General features: G+C 44.6%; 1 non-coding gene across 1 annotated transcript; it reads right to left on the reverse strand.

The window, feature by feature from the left end:
* Positions 1-6,601: 6,601 nt before the first annotated feature.
* LOC118143980 (small nucleolar RNA SNORD46) lies at positions 6,602-6,701 on the reverse strand. Its single transcript, XR_004728454.1, has one exon. It is a non-coding gene; the product is annotated as a small nucleolar RNA SNORD46 (small nucleolar RNA).
* Between the last annotated feature and the right edge of the window lie 9,647 nt (positions 6,702-16,348).

A 16,348-nucleotide genomic window follows, 5' to 3' on the forward strand; every position in this document is an offset into this window, starting at 1 on the left:
AGTCCAGAAGATCCCAAACTCAACCAAGTGTCAGAACCCATCGTGTGTTTGAAATAAATTGTTTTTCAGGCACCAAAGAATTCAATTCTGGAGTGGGGCCCTGGTATGTACGCAGTTTGCAATGGTTTGGATGTGGTTTGTTTGTACCCACCAATACTCATGTTGAGGTTTGATCCCCAGTGTGGTGATACTGGGAGGAGGGGCTTGGCAGGAGCTGTTTGGGTCATGGAGAGGGATCTCACAGTAATGATTTGGTACAGCTGTTCTCACAGGCATGGATTTGTTCCCATGAGAGTGGATTGTTATAAAGCCAGGAGACCCCTCAGGGTTTCCCCTTTCTGCACATACTCGCTTCCCCTTTGACCTTTCTCCCCGTGTCGTAATGTGGTAGGAAAGCCCTTGCCAGAAGCCAGGGCCGTGCCCTTGAACTTTCCAGCCTGCAGAACATGAGGTAAAGAAAACTTTATAAATTATCCAGTGGAAAGTTTTTTTGTTTTTTTTTTTAATAGCAACATAAAACGGAGTAAGAGGGATTTTTAAGAAACGTTAAGTGATGACATGGCTGCTTTTGCTATAAGCAGGCATTTAAGTTCAGCATGTGTGGCAGCTTTAGTGACTGCAAAACTGTTGGAGGTAGGGAAAGATGTCCCACGGCTGGCAGTGCAAATCTTTGACTTGGTCCCTTTAGCACCAAGACTATTCTTGACTCCATCAAAGAACCCAGGGTGAATCCTAGAACTGTAGGCTGTATCTGATTCCACAGCATCACTCTTTATGCATCTAGAAAGTTCCCTGCACATTCCTATAGGTAGAACGTGTACATAAACAATGACAGGTGCAGACAGGCGAGCCCACTAATTATCACCATCTGGATGAATAGACTGAAGTGAAAAAAAAAAAACCTATGTGATGGAATTTCCTCCTCTTTGTTTTCTTATTTCTAGTGGCTTAAATATTGTGTTTGGTTTAAATACAGACATGATCCGACCACAAACATTATGGGCGGAAAAGCCAACACAGCCGACTCCATGGAGAGACTGTTGCTTTCAGGTATGAAATAAAAATAGTGTTTGCTGCATCTCCAGGTGTTCCTGTCTCTTCTTGGCATGTGTCACCTCACTCTGCCACAGGACTTCCCTGGGAAGTTAGTTCACTCCCATTTCAGAGAGGAGTAATTGGCAGAGGAGAGTTTAAAAGGCTCAAGGTCACAGTGAGTGACAAAGTTGAGATGAAAGCCCCACATGGCGTGTGTTAGCTACAACCAGGTCTAGCCTTGGTTCCTGAACCCAGAGGCAGGACTGAGTTCATGGCCCCCTAAATAAAGCAAGTGGGAGTGGAAGTCCAGGCCTCTGGGCTAGTCTTTGTTCTGATGATGGAGGTGGAACATTTGAAAGGTAATTGTCTGTGCCAAGTGCATTCCACTCCTGTGCTGTGTCTCCTGGCTGCTGGATACTAGGTGCCTCTGCCTTTGTGGCTAACAGGTGGGTGAGAAAGTGTTGGGCTCAGCTGCTGGGCCACCCTGGGGTCAAGTGTCCCTGATCCACTGGACCCCTTCAGCATTTGGAAAGATGAGATTTTCATTTTGAACATCTGGTGTTGGCAGATTGGCAGGCTTCACACTTTATCTCCAGAGGTCTGCACCCGGCCTCTCCCAGGGTCTGGAAGACAGTGGAAGTGGGGCTGACCTAATCCTCGGGAAGTGAGTGAGTGCCAGTGGCCTGCTTGCCTCTTTTTCTTTCTTTCTTTTTTTTTGCAGCCTGGGATCAGAACCAGGGCTGGTGCAGCCATGGGGTACAGGCAATGCCATTCTTGTCCACTAAGCACTGTGGATGCCATTCTTATCTACAGAGCACTGGAGTTGAAAAAGATGAAGTCCCTGCCTCCCCCACATCGAACTTCCCAGGGTAACGCTGGGCTTGGGGACATAGGGTCTGGGCCTGCTCGGACAGGTTCTGTGGGAGCAGAGGGCAGAAAAGCCCTTTTGCTCCTGAGGGGAGAGGATGAGTCAAGGTAAGGCAGAGGTGAGGCAGAGGCAATGGGCCTCTCCAGGCTTCTAGAAGCAGACTCTGCAACGTCTAGAGCATGGCACCCCCAGGTGACTTAGGGAATCTCTTCAGCTGGTTTTACATCTCTGTGACTTTTGGAGTGTTCAGATGGCATAAAGCTGTTTGGCTGGCCAATTTCTTGGAGTCTCTTTGCTTCTGCAGGCAGGGGTGGCACCAGGTAATTCCCCATGAAAGTGGAAGCATATCTTCTGCCACTGCTCCCTTTCGAGGTCAGGTCTCAGAGCCTTGCTAAAGGGCAAATGCCATCCGGCAATGTTATTAGTTGTAATGCCTTAGTTCCTTCTATCAAAGTGAATTTGCTGCTTCCCTACCAAGACCCTGGGAGGGTGAGACTTGGGACAGGTCCTGTGTTAGCAAGATGTGAGATGGAGAGAAGGGAGGCAGGAAGGTACCCTGACCATTTGCTCTGTTCCTCGCGGAGAAAGGGAATTTGCTAGAGAACCTGGGCGGGTGATCAGATGGGGCTGGAAGGGTCCTCATGCCTTATGGGTAATTCCCAATGTCTGCCCTTTGAGGGGACCAGGTTGCTGACCACCGTCTTACCCTGCACCAAGGTCTGTTGGGCAAGACCCCCTCCACTCCTCACTCCCGCCTCCTGCACACCCTCTCTTGCCACGTCTGCCTTGGTTATTGGCCCCAGCCCCTGTGCCTGAAGCCCCCCTCCCTGCAACTGTGATTTTCTTAGGATGTGGGAAAGCAGATGCAAGGCCAAGGAGCTCTGGGGTCTTCATTTGTACAACATAGGTGGCCTCTCATCTGCACCTTGGGATGTGGCTGCAAAGGGTCATTGATTTCTCTCCATTTTTCTCCCCCATAAGAGAAATAGACAGGATGTAAAGGTGAGGCTGGACACAATGACTTATGCCTATAGTTCCAGCTGCTTGGTAGGCTGACGTGGGAAGATCACTTGAGCCTAGGAGTTTGAGGTGAGCCTGGACAACATTGCATAACCTATTTCTAAAAAAACAAAAAACAAACAAACAAACAAAAAAACAGAGAAAGATGTGAGGGTGGGACTAATTTCCCTCCTCCCCACTCTGCATCTTGTAAAGAGTAGAAGAACTGGACACCGGTGTTCCCACCAGCATATGTCCTTGGGCCTTGCCACAACATGTGAGCCCAAGAGGAAGTTGAGTGGCAGAAATCTGTAGATTTTGTAAATTTGGTGAGTTGTTAGATACCTCTTCTGACATAACAAACAGGATAAGCCAGGCAGTTGGAAGAAAACGCATTTTAAAATAAGGGAAGGTGCCATTGTCTGTTGAACTGGGGTTGCAATAGGCAGAAAGGAACAGGTCAGCTCTTGTGTTGGAGCAGGTGGGATTCTGGGCTAACCTCAGAATTGGGGTAGATCCCTGCGTGAGTATACCAGGGACAAAGGCAGAGGCACAAGCCACAGCACCCCCTGGTGGATCTGTCATCTCATTAGATGCCAGCTGTGGGAAAGTTAAGCATGGAGTCACCCCAGCTCCCTCTCCTGGTCCTCTCTGAGACAAGAAACTTGCACTTTCAAAAGGACCAGTCAGTTAGGAATGTGGCAGGTGGCTGTAGGGTGCCGCAGAGTTGAGTTGCACCCCGGTATGCCACAGAGGCCAAGTGTAGTGATAAACAGCTTACCCCAGGAAAGGGCTGGTCTTTGCCTTCTGCTCCTGGGAGGTGACCCCTAGGCCCCTGGAACATCCTGCCTGGTAAGAGTGTCTTTGTTACCTGGGCACTTTGGCCCCACTGGACAATGTGACTTATGCTGGCGGCTTTGGGCCAGCTGGTATCCACTTGATCTCTGGAGGCATTGGAGACTTAAAGTCAGCCACATGGTTGACTGGGAGCTCAGTCAACTCTGGGACTCATTCAAGCTCAGTCCCAATAAAATCTCTGGACACCAAGGCTCAGGTGAGCTTCCCTGGTTGACAGTACCCCATACATATGTCACATATTGTTGCTTAGAGCGGTTAACGCCATGCACGACTCCATGGGGAGAGGCGACTGGAGGCTCCAATGTAAAATTTCCCTGGATTCTGCCTTATGACATCTTCCCTTTGCTAATTTTAATCTGTATCCTGTGCTGTTGTAAACCATAATTGTGAGTATAACAGCTTTTAGTGAATTCCATGAGTCTGGTCTAGCAAATTATCAAAGCTATGGGTAGTCTTGAGAACCCCTTTAACCTTGCCATTCGTGTCAGAATTGAGGGTGATCTTGTGGATGACTCAGATGACTGTGGCTTCAATAACACAGGTGGGTAGAATCATTTTCCACCTGAACGCCTTTTAAATGCTGGCTCATGTGATGAAGCTAACTGACCATAGACAGAGAAACTAGATTGAACATGAGGCTAGGGAACAGTGCTTGGGACACAGGCTTTTAGCAGCAGGCATCACAGAAGTTCCCCATGTGATGGGCCATGGGAGCCTCCAGTGTGGGGACTACCTGAGCAAACCAGGCTCTGGCAGAGGCACTGACTGCTGCCAGGATGAAGAGCAGTCCTAAGCGATAGGTGCAAGTTATGATGACCGTAGTAGGTTCTTGTTTGAGGGGAGAGTCTGATTTCCATGGTGAAATGGGCACAGCATCTGGGTAGAATAGGGGTGGAAAGCTGGGTTGGTAGCAGGGAGCCGGAGAAGGAACAGATGATGAGTCAGAAGCCTGGGATTTGGATCCTAATATTGATGCAAACTGGTCATGACATTGGGCAGGTTAATGACATTGTGGGTCTCTTCATTTGGTGCCTTGAATGTGGGAGCTCACATAGTTGATGGGGCTATGGGATAAGGTTCACGGAGGATCATGGAAGAGAATGTACAACTGGATACCTTCTCTGCCAAAGATATGCTGGGGCTTGACTAACTGGAATAATCAGGGTTTCCAGATAAAACTAATTTTGTTGCATTATTATTATTATTTTTTCCTTGAGACAGGGTCTTTTGCCCAGGTTGGAGTGTAGTGGTGTAATCATGGCTCACTGCTGTCTCAACCTCCCAGACTCAAGAGACCCTCCTGCCTCAGCCTCCCTAATAGCTGGGACCATAGGCGCTCACACACAGCTATTTTTAAAAATTTTATTTTGTAGCCATGAGGTCTCACTCTGTTGCCCAGGCTGATCTCCTGGCCTTAAGCAGACTTCCCACTTTGGCCTCCAAACTGCTGGGATTACAGGCACGAACCACTTGACTGACCCAATTTTGTTGCACCCTGGAGGCAAAACTTCTTCTTCTTTAAGAAACCTCAGTCTTTGCTACTAAGGCCTTCAGCTGATTGAAGGGTCTCCCCATATCATGGAGGGTAATCTGCTTTTAGTCAAAGTCTACTGAATTAAATTTAATTAAATCTGGAAAATTATGTAAAAATCATAAAAACTCACAGCAACATTCAGAGTGTTTGACCAAACCGTTAGGCACCCTAACCTAGGGAGGTTGACACATGAAGTCTACCATCATGCTTTTCCACTTAATGCCCACAACACCACCACAAAGCAGGCAGCATTAGGAATGCCCAGTGCCAAGACTGGTCTGAGACAGCGCTGGCTTCATCTTCTCATGGTACCATGCTGTGTCTTGTAGAGGATCCCTTAGATTTCCAGCTAGGACACTTAAACTCTTTATGACTCTCTTTCTCCCCTGCAGCTATCTTTATTGTGAGTGGCTCAATGTAAGACGCCATCATAATCAGCAGAATTATAAAACTGCACAATAGGTAACAAAATAGAGTATTTACTATAGATAATGACCCTCACATCATCAAGCTTTAAAAATACTCATGAATATTACAATCTAGACATTTATAAAATATATAGCTAAAAATAAGATGCAGGGTTCCCTCTTTGGGAGGCCTAGGCAGGCAGATTACTTGGGCTCAGGAGTTTGAGACCAGCCTGGGTAACATGGCAAAACCCTGTCTGGATAAAAAATACAGAAATTAGACTGGCATGGTGATGTGTGCCTATAGTCTCAGCTACTTGGGGGAAGTTGAGATAGGAATTTCGCTTGAACCCAGGAGATCAAGGTGGCAGCAAGCTGGGATCATGCCACTGCACTCCAGCTTGGGTGAGAAGGTAAGACCCTATCTCCAAAAAATAAAAAGAAGATATGCGATGCCACAAAGAGAATGATATTACACAATTAATACATACAAATTCAACAGTCATCCATGAAGAAGATACAGTGGCCCAGTTTTTTTTTTTTTTTTCGAGTCAGAGTCTTGCTCTGTTGCCCAGTTTAGAGTGTAGTGGTGTGATCTTGGCTCACTGCAACCTCCCAGGTTTAAGCAATTCTCTTGCTTCAGCCTCCCAAGTAGCTGGGATCATAGGCGCACGCCACCATGCCTGGCTAATTTTTGTATTTTTAGTAGAGACAGAGTTTCACCATGTTGATCAGGCTGGTCTCAAACTGACCTTGTGATCTGCCTGCCTCAGCCTCCCAAAGTGCTGGGATTACTGGCATGAGCCATTGCACCTGGCCTTGGTACACAATTTTTTTTAAAGCTATCACAGGCTCTATTTTTTCTACTGTTCCTACCCCAAAGAGCTCCTAATATTGTCCCCACAGTGTAGCTATGACAAGTCCTTGCATTGGCAAGTGACATACAGGTGGCCAAGATAGCCACAGCCACATCTGATGATACTTTGTCATCACTCCAGCACCCACTTTCAAAGCCAGGTAATGATCTGCCAGTACCCTGGACAGCTCCCTTGCAGCCACAGCATCTGCATTGTGTCTCACTCTGACACCGGCTACTTCATAACCTCTAAGTTTGAATCTCCACTGAACGGTTCAGGGAAAGCCATCATTCCTTTAACAAAGTCCATAAGACATTTGTGAGTTACCAGGCATTGGTAAGGACTAAGGCAATAATATGAGTGAGACACAGACCTGTTTGAGTTGCTCTGTCTAGCCAATCTTGAGAAGATTATGCTACAATGAGCAAATGTTTGGAAAGTACTTTTCATATTGTAGAATGTAAGCTCTAAGTTTCCACATGATCACTGTAGACACTGATTGTACACACTTCCCATGAGCCGATGAAAATGATATAGTTGGCTTCACTGTCGGCATGGTAGTGACTACACACTGTGTTATTCTAAGCATTTATTTGCTTAAAGGTTTAAGAAGTATACTAATTGCTTAACCACTTGTAAAAATCTGAGGAAACCAAGAAGAAATGCTAATGAAAAATGTGAACTGATACTCCCCAAAGATTTTCACCAAAGGAACGAAAGAAAGATTAGGAATGAGGGGTATCATTAGGCATGAAGGATTTTTATTTTTAATGCCAGGTGCTAAAAATCAAACTTTATGAGTAGGGAAGAACACAGCATGGAAAATATTACATCCGTGAACTTGAAGACTCCTCGCAGCCCCCATAACTTGTATTCCACTTAGGAAAATGCCTTCTTCCAGGAAGACAATTCTCTAGTTCAATTGCCGCATGATTGGAGAGGAAAGGGGGCAAATTTCTGTCATTCATTTATCACCTATAATGTCACAGATGACTCGTTCTCAGGGGAACAATATTTGAGCTCAAGGGTTGAAATAAGAACAATAATGTTTTTACCCTGAAATATATGAATAAATAAAACATATTTTACCAATGTAAAAGGACTATTACTCCTTGACCAGTGATTTTAAAGATAGACTGACGGTGAGAAAATTAGTTTTCTCAATCCACATAGGCTCTGAAAAGTGACCTGGAGAAAACAAAATGAAATTTAAAAAAAAAAACCAAATTGTCCTCTAGAAGCCTAAATTTTGGCCTAGGAAGAGATCAAGGACAGTCTCTGTTCCGGTGTTTGCTTTCGTTGTTGTTGTTGTTGTTTTTTTTAGCAACTATTTAGCATTCATACCCCCGATACTCTCCAAAAAGGTAGTGAAGTATATTCCCTTTAGTTTAAAACAGTCTGTAACTGAGCTTTTAAAAAAACGATTTAAAGTTTAGAACCAAAATAGACTATGGACAAATAAGGGTTTTGTTCATGCTCTGCCTCTACTTCTTTTTTTGGGGGGGCCTCTGTTTCTTTATCTGTAAAATGCAGAGGTTGGAAAATGTGTAGGTTTGATCTCGTCCTGTTCCTTCCAGATTCCCGAAATCACCGATTCCCTCATACCATGACCTTTCCCCAGTGCCACTTAGATTGCTCAGGCCAATGAAGCTGGGGAAATCACAGTGGATTTCATGAGCTCTGCCTGGAACCGAAGCTTTGTGCTCTCCTTTCTCTCAGCAGACCCTGGCTGTGTCTGGGCTGGTGTAGGTAGGGCTGGAAGGCAGGATTCTGAGGCCAGGCAGAGTCCGAGGGCTTACCTCCATCACTCGGAAGTGCCTCTGAGTCAAACATTTGGTGAGGAGGTGGGAGTGTGTGTGTGTGTGTGTGTGTGTGTGTGTGTGTGTGTATAGGAAGGGGGTTGCCATGGCAACCCCTGAAATGTGCAAGCTCCAGACCGGTTCCCTGCCCGCTCTGGCCTTGTGCTGTTCCTAGAGGTCTTTTCTGATGGGAGGGGAACAAATATTGGGAGCTACATGGGGATCTACGCACATTCCCAGAATTCCTCCCTGCAGCCTCCAGCCTCACTATGGCTTCCAGAGGAGGGACCCAGCGCCAAGACACTATATAGCACTTGCAAGCATGTCAGGGCCAAGAAACAGCTTCTCTGTGCCTAGCAGTCTGTCTGCAAGGCCCAACTTGAAGCCCACTTGCTCCCTTCCTCTGGGCCCCTCAGGGTGTTTGTCAGCACTGATGTGCATTATTTGTAACTATTCATGAGGCCTCTCAGCTGTTGAAGCCTGCACGTCAACAGAGGAGTTAGCCTCAGTAGAAACTGTTTACATGGTAAGTCATGTGTCTAACTATGCATCAGTAGCATAGGAAGAAATTGCTGGAGTGGGCAGAGAGATCTGTGCTCAGGCATAAGCTACGGATAAATGAGGGGAGGGGAGGGCTTGGGACTCACCCAGAGAAACCAGAAAGCTGAAGGAGAGAAAGAGAAAGTGGGAAGGAGTGGAGAGAAGGGAAGGGAAGAGGGGAAGAAAGAGGGTGTGTGGAGAGAGAGGGAGGGGAAAAAGGGAGAGTGAGATTGAATCGTGAGATAAAAGATTAGCTGATGCTCTGGAAAGGAGGTAAGAAAATTAGAGGCCAAGGCAGGTACAATTTAATTAGGGAAAAACTGCATGTACATAACACTTCCCAGCTATAGTAAAGAAACAATCTTGGTTTCAGTTCCTGAACACTGGGGTCTCCAGGTCTCCTGTGCAGGGCAGGCTCTCTGCATTCTTTGAAGCTCCTTGCAGACCCTGTCTGCTGCTGTCTGCAATGTCTGGGGGGACTGTAATCCACTTGAAATTCATGAACAAATCCTCGGAATGGCCTCAACTGCTCCCTTTGCTCTTCAACCACAAGCCTGTTCCTGCTGAAAAGATTTCTATTCTCTTGGCCACTCCGCTGCCACGGAGCTGTGAATGCAAGCAGCTGTCGGGCCAGGGTATTTGTACACATGTGAGTTCATCAGAGTTTGGAGTGTGCATGGCCGAGCTGATGCCAGATTGGTTCCTCCTCTTCCACGCTGTTCCGTCGGCTTTTTTCTCAGACTCCCTTGCTTGGAAGAAAGTTCTGGCAAGAGCCTATATGTATGATATGAAAACAAGATTCTGTGTATGCTATATATAGTTACTCACAGGTGTTACATAAGAAATACATGTGCTATGGGTGTAAAACATGGTCAGAAGACCCAGATGCATAAATCTATTTATTCACAGCCACGTGCATCTGTTTGCAAGTGACACGGTGGTCCCGGCCCTGGTCCAGAGAATTACTTAGGACCATTCAAAATGAACCATACTTGTCAACATGTTCTAAAAGCCAATTAATGAAAAAATGAAAATGTCAAGTTGCTTCCAAATTGATCTAAGTAATATTTTTTGAAAAATGTTCCCGATGAAAGTTATTTATGAGACAGCTCCTATCATTTTGCACACAGAAAGCTTTAATGGCTTCCTGTTGCCTGTGGGGCGAAAAATTCAGATTCTGGCTGGTCATTCAGGGTGCTCCCGGGTCTGCACCTAGGGTGATTCATCTTTAAAGCTGTGTTCTCCACTGCTCCTACCACAGAGCTTACTTTTGGTTGTGTCTTTCGACCATGTAAAAACATGTTTCTTGGTCACATATAATTGACATGCACGACCAATTTGTAGATGAACCAAGGCTGAGAGGAACAATGAGCTTATTTATTCAACTAATGTTGAACACCTAGGCTGAGCTGGGTTTGGTTCTAGCACTGGGCATGGAGCAGGGGAGGAAACAAAGCCCCCCTGTTCTCATGGAAAGCTTGTATGTGAGTAGGGGAAACAGACCCACGTGTCTGGAGGGTTAGGTGTTACAGAGAGCCATCTTGACTGCAGAAAGGGGGCCTCTCCAAGAAGGTGGTCTATGAGAGGAGACCTATATAAAATGAAGGGCAGCATCTACTAAGATTCAGAAGACAGGTGTTTTTGGGCAGTGAGAACAGCAGATGCAAAGTCTCTGAGGCAGGAGTATGCTGGGAGTATTTGTGCAGCAGCAAGGAAGCCACATGTGGCTGGGGTGAAGTGAGGACAAGAATGGTGGAAGGAGAGGGCAGAGAGGCAGCCAAGGCCAGATCATGCAGAGCATTCTGGTCATGGTCATGATTTGGGATTTTACTCTGAGTGACATAGGATGCCACTGGCTGGTTTTGAGCAGATGAGAGGTGTGATCAACTGTGTCTCATGTGATGACTCTGGTTGCCATATGCAGAGGAAGCTACTATGAGGGTCAAGGGCAAAAACTGGGAGACCAGTTAGGCAGTTATTCTAATAATCTAGATTAGGACTGTGGTGGCTTAGAGTGGCTGAGTGATAGACGTGGTCAAAATGATGGGATTCTGATGATACTTTGCAGGTAGAGTTGTAAGAATTTGTTATGGAATCAGATATGGAATGGAGAGGGGAATCAGTGATTCTAAGAATTCTGGACTACTTTGGGAGGCCGAGGCGGGTGGATCACGAGGTCAAGAGATCGAGACCATCCTGGTCAACATGGTGAAACCCCGTCTCTACTAAAAATGCAAAAAATTAGCTGGGCATGGTGGCACGTGTCTGTAGTCCCAGATACTCGGGAGGCTGAGGCAGGAGAATTGCCTGAACCCAGGAGGCGGAGGTTGCGGTGAGCCGAGATCACGCCATTGCACTCCAGCCTGGGTAACAAGAGTGAAACTCCATCTCAAAAAAAAAAAGAATTCTGGACTAAGGAATAAAAAACATTGGGAATAGAGCTATTATTTATTGAGATGGGCAGTAGTCTGGGGAGGTGTGAAAAACTGAGAGTTCTATTTAAGTAGGTTTAAATTAGGCCATCCATTGTGCTATGAAGATATGTAGTAGGGAATTGGATCTATGAGTCTAAAATTCTGGGGAGAAGTTAGGATTTGAGAAATCCTGTTGGAAGCTGTTCAGATGACGTTAGAGAGTGGGGGTAGGTAAAGAAGGAAGGAAGTCCAAGGATCCAGCAAAGAGTAAGAAGGAATGGCCGATGGGACAGAAGAAAACCAAGAGGGGGATTCCTCTGAATTCAAGGAAAGAAAAGCATCCCCAGGAGGAGGGAATGACCAACTCCTCTGTCAGATGTTGCTGATACATCAAGTAAGACGAAAATGGAGAACTGTCCATTGGAGCCAACAACACAGAGGTCATTGATGGCAGCTGCAGTTGAGTGACCCAATTGAAAGCCTGATTATAATGGGTATTATGGATTGAAAATTGTATCCCCCAAAATTTATGGGCTGAAGCCCTGACTTCCATGTGATGATATTTGGAGATGGGGGCTTTGCTTGCCACTGCCACTGCCACCTATGCATGCAGAGGAAAGGCCAGGTGAGGACACACAAGGTGGCTGTCTGCAAGCTGGGAAGAGAGCCCTCACCAGAAATTGAATGTGCTGGCACCTCGACTTGGGACTTGCACCCTCCAGAACTGTGAGACAATAAATGTTTGCTGTTTAAGCCACCCAGTCTGTGGTACATTATGGCAGGCTGAGGAGACTAATATGGTGGGCTAGGAGACAGTGGAGGAAAAGTGGCCACAGCTGGAATGAACAGATTTTGCTGGAAGAGTGTGATCAGGAAAGTTAGGAGAAAACATTGCTGTATGTAGGACTTTGGCTTAGAAAGTTCCTAACCATTGTGATCAATTTAGTGGGAACCCAGTTTGTTTGCTTGCTTGTTTGTTTTGAGGTGGAGTCTCACTCTCCTGCCCAGACTGGAATGCAGTCGTGTGACCATGGCTCACTGCAGCCTGCATCTCCCAGGTTCAAGTGATCTTCCCACCTCAGCCTCCTGTGTAGCAGGGACCACAGGCACGTGCCACCGTGCCTGGCTATTTTTTATTTTTTGTAGAGATGAGGTCTTGCTATGTTGCCAGGGCTTATCTTGAACTCCTGGGCTCAAGCAATTCTCCTGCCATGGCCTCCCAGAGTCTTGGGATTGCAGACGCACCATTGCACTTAGCCCCACGTGCAGATTTAAATGGTAATATTTTTATGTGCAGGATTTGAAAGATGTGGCTTCACACTGTTCATGAGAAAAAGCCTGGGATTTATGGCCCTTAGCGCAATATGAACTACTGCACAGTGAGGATGTCAGAAAGGCACATGGACACTGGCTTTGGCTCCTTGAAGAAGCAAAGCATCTGGAGCAGTGGAATTAGTGTTCCTAAGGGTCACACTGCTAGAACATGATGAATATGTTACTATGCTGAGCCCTATGCTTGTAAAAGAGAAAGGTAAACCAGAGCATCTTTGGAGAAGTTTTCCAATAGTAAAAATCTATTGAAGAATAAAACGTGTTCAGCTTGGAGAAGACCCAGGAGGGAGAGATCTGTCTTCAACCACTTGAAGGTTGTCACATGGAAGAGAGCTCATACTTGCTTTTACAAATCGAGTATAAAGGTAAGGGAGAAGTGTTTCAGTTATCTGTTACTGAACCATGCTGGAAAGGGAGTGGTTTAAAACAATGATTTATTATTTCTCACAATTTTGTGGGCTGGCTAGGTAGTTGTTCTGCTGGTTTTGCTTTGCCTGGGCTGACATGTCTACACGCCCATTGTGGACTGGCAAGTGTCTGGGCTCAGCCGAGTCCCTTGAACCATGAGGCCTTTCATTCTCAAGGAGGAAAATTTGGGCTTCCTTGCACAGTGATGGCTGTGATCCGAGAGTGTAAGCCCCTCAAAACAGGACTTATCAAGCCTCTGCTTGCATCATGCGTGTCCCATTAGCTAAAGTGAGCTTTATGGGCAAGCCCTGGGTCAAGGTAGAAGACAACATAAGGGTATGGATTCTATCGATGTGATTCACTGGGGACCATTAGTGTAAAATCTACCATTGACAGATTTCTACGCAATATGAGAGAGAACTTTTAAGCAACTATGGCCATGCAATTAGCTACCTTGTGGAATAGCTGGTTCTCTAATAGTAGAGATATTCCAACTTGAATTCATGTGATCATTCTCCTATTCACTTAAACATTTTATTAAATACCTATGTTGTGTGAGACACTGGGTTACCTACCTACTATGAAGAATAAAAGATGGCTAGAATAAGGTCTGTGAACATGTGACTTTTACCGACCACTGGGAGAAATGGTGGGTGGGGGAAGGAGTTATTGAAAGGGACTTACAGTAAAGTGCAGTAGGAGAGCAGAGAAGAGAGAGCCTCTAGATGCAGTCGGGGTATGGAAAGTAGAGGAGGTCACTAGCATCTTCACAGAAGAGATACTATTTTAGCGGAGGAAAGGGAAAGAAACGAATTCCTAATGAGCTCTATTGTGTGCCAGGCACTGTGCCAGGCTCTGTATGAACGTTTCACCCTTTAATCTTCATGACAACTGCATCGCTCCCCTTTAACAAGTGAGGACACTAGATCTCGGTATGTTTACACAAGAATTGTCAGACTGACCTAAAACTTAAGTCTTGCTCTGGCTGGTCCACAGGATGTTCCTCACAGGAAGCAAGGCTGCCTCCATACAATTACGATGTACATTACAAATGAAAAATTGGAAAGTATTTCACATATAAAAGCTCATTCATCCAAGTTGGTTTTTACAGTTTGAGAAAACTGTTACCCTCATTTTACAGCTAAAGAAACTAAAACTCAGAGCTGTTGACTCCAACAGAGAGGGTGCTTTTGTGTTAACTCTTCTCTCTGCCTGGAATGTTGTTTTCCACAGCTATGTGGCTGGCTCCCTCCTGTGAGTCAGATCTCAGCTTGAATGTCACCTGCTCAGAAAAATATTCCCTGATCACCAAGCCCAATGTGGCTCCCAAGTCTTTGGCTCTCATATCATCCTATTTAAATTCGTTGTGTACCACTTGTTACTATTTAGATGATCTGATTTTTTTTTCTTAATTCTCTCAATTGATGATTGTCAATTTCCCCAACTAGAAAGTAAGCTTCATTAGTATAAGATTTCATTTTCTTTTTTCAATGCTCAGTTTGATTTTAATTTCACAAATCAGATATGTTATGTTACACTTTATATAGTCATATTTATTATTTTCACACACTTACTATTTTGTGTTGCTTAATAGTCCTTCTTATATATCATCATTTTTTCTAGTATCATTTTTCCTCTTCCTAAAGTACATATTTTAGTTCAGACATTTCTTTAATGGAGGTCTGTTATAATAAACTTTTTTTTTTTTTTTTGAGACGGAGTTTCGCTCTTGTTACCCAGGCTGGAGTGCAATGGCACGATCTCGGCTCACCGCAACCTCCGCCCTCTGGGTTCAGGCAATTCTCCTGCCTCAGCCTCCTGATAAACTTTTTATATGTCTAAAAATAGCTTCATTTTTCCCTTTTTCTTGAAATATAGTTTTCATGCATATATTTAATACGATTCTTGGTTGACAGTGATTTTCTCTTAGCATTTTGAAGATATCATTCTACTACTTTCTAGTTTTCATTGTTGCTTTGGAGGTCAGCTGTCAGTCTAATATTTGTAATCATGATTTCTTGAGTAGTGCTTTTCCTTATTCTTTTAAAAACCTCCCTGTTTATAAGATCTTCTTTTTGACTTTGGTTTTCTACAATTTTATTGTGATGTGTCTTGCTTGGAATTGGTTGAATTCCCTGAAATTGAGAAGTAGTGTTGATATGGTTTGTCTGTGTCCCCACCCAAATCTCACCTTGAATTGTAATAATCCTCACATGTCAAGGGTCGGGCCAGGTGGAGATAATCAAATCATGGGGGTGGTTTCCCCCATACTGTTCTTGTGGTGGTAAGTCAGTCTCACAAGAACTGATGGTTTTATAAATGAAAATTTCCCTGCACAAACTCTCTCTTGCCTTCTGCCATGTAAGATGTGTCTTGCTTCCCCTTTGCTTTCCATCATGATCGTAAGACCTCCCCAGCCATGTAGAACTATGAGTCAATTAAACCTCTTTTCTTTATAAATTACTCAGTCTTGGGTATGTTTTTATTAGCAGCATGAGAGCAATATAATACAGATATCAACTCTGAAAACTTCTAAGCTGTGATCTTCTCAAATATTTCTCCTTCCTTTTTCTCTCTATTTGCATCTTCTGGAAGCCCAGTGATACTTGTGTTGCATCTTTTCATTCTTTCTTTCCTGTCTTCTGACTGCTTATTTATATTTTTCACCTTTTTCTCCCTGGTGTATGCCAGGTAATTTTTCAGCTATATCCTCCAGTTTGCCAGATATACTTCTGCTGTTTCTAATGTGCTGTTAACCTATCCAATGAGTTTTGAATTTAATTTATTATAATTTTACTTTAAGGAGTTGTATTCGGTTTTTAAAACTATTTGGGTTAACTTTGATAATATCTTGCTCCTTTGTAATATTATAAATTCCATTTTATTTCTTTAACTATATTAAACTTATTACAAATTCTTTATCTGATAATTTAATACCTGTAGGTGCTATGGGTCTGATTTTGCAGTTTGTTGTTTCTGCTGATTCTTACTCATGTTGGCTTGTATTCCCATGCATGTAGGGATTTGCTCTTTATTTGTAAAAATTACAAGAGGTCTGAGTTTGAGGGTTCATTCCTTCAGAGAGAATTTGTGTTGTTTTTGCCAGATGCTTAGAGCACTGTCAATCTGGGAGCACTTCAAACTAAGTTTGGAGTTTTTAATTTTTTCCTTCTGGACCCACAGGTGGTATGAATTCCAGCCTTGAAGCCTTATAAATATTAGCTTGTGGTCGGAAATATTAGGTAAGATGTTTTTCTCCCTGCCACCTTCCTTCTCTAAGGGCCAAGGCTGAATCAG

Source organism: Callithrix jacchus, chromosome 11 (assembly GCF_049354715.1).
Source record: "Callithrix jacchus isolate 240 chromosome 11, calJac240_pri, whole genome shotgun sequence".
Taxonomy (NCBI): domain Eukaryota; kingdom Metazoa; phylum Chordata; class Mammalia; order Primates; family Cebidae; genus Callithrix; species Callithrix jacchus.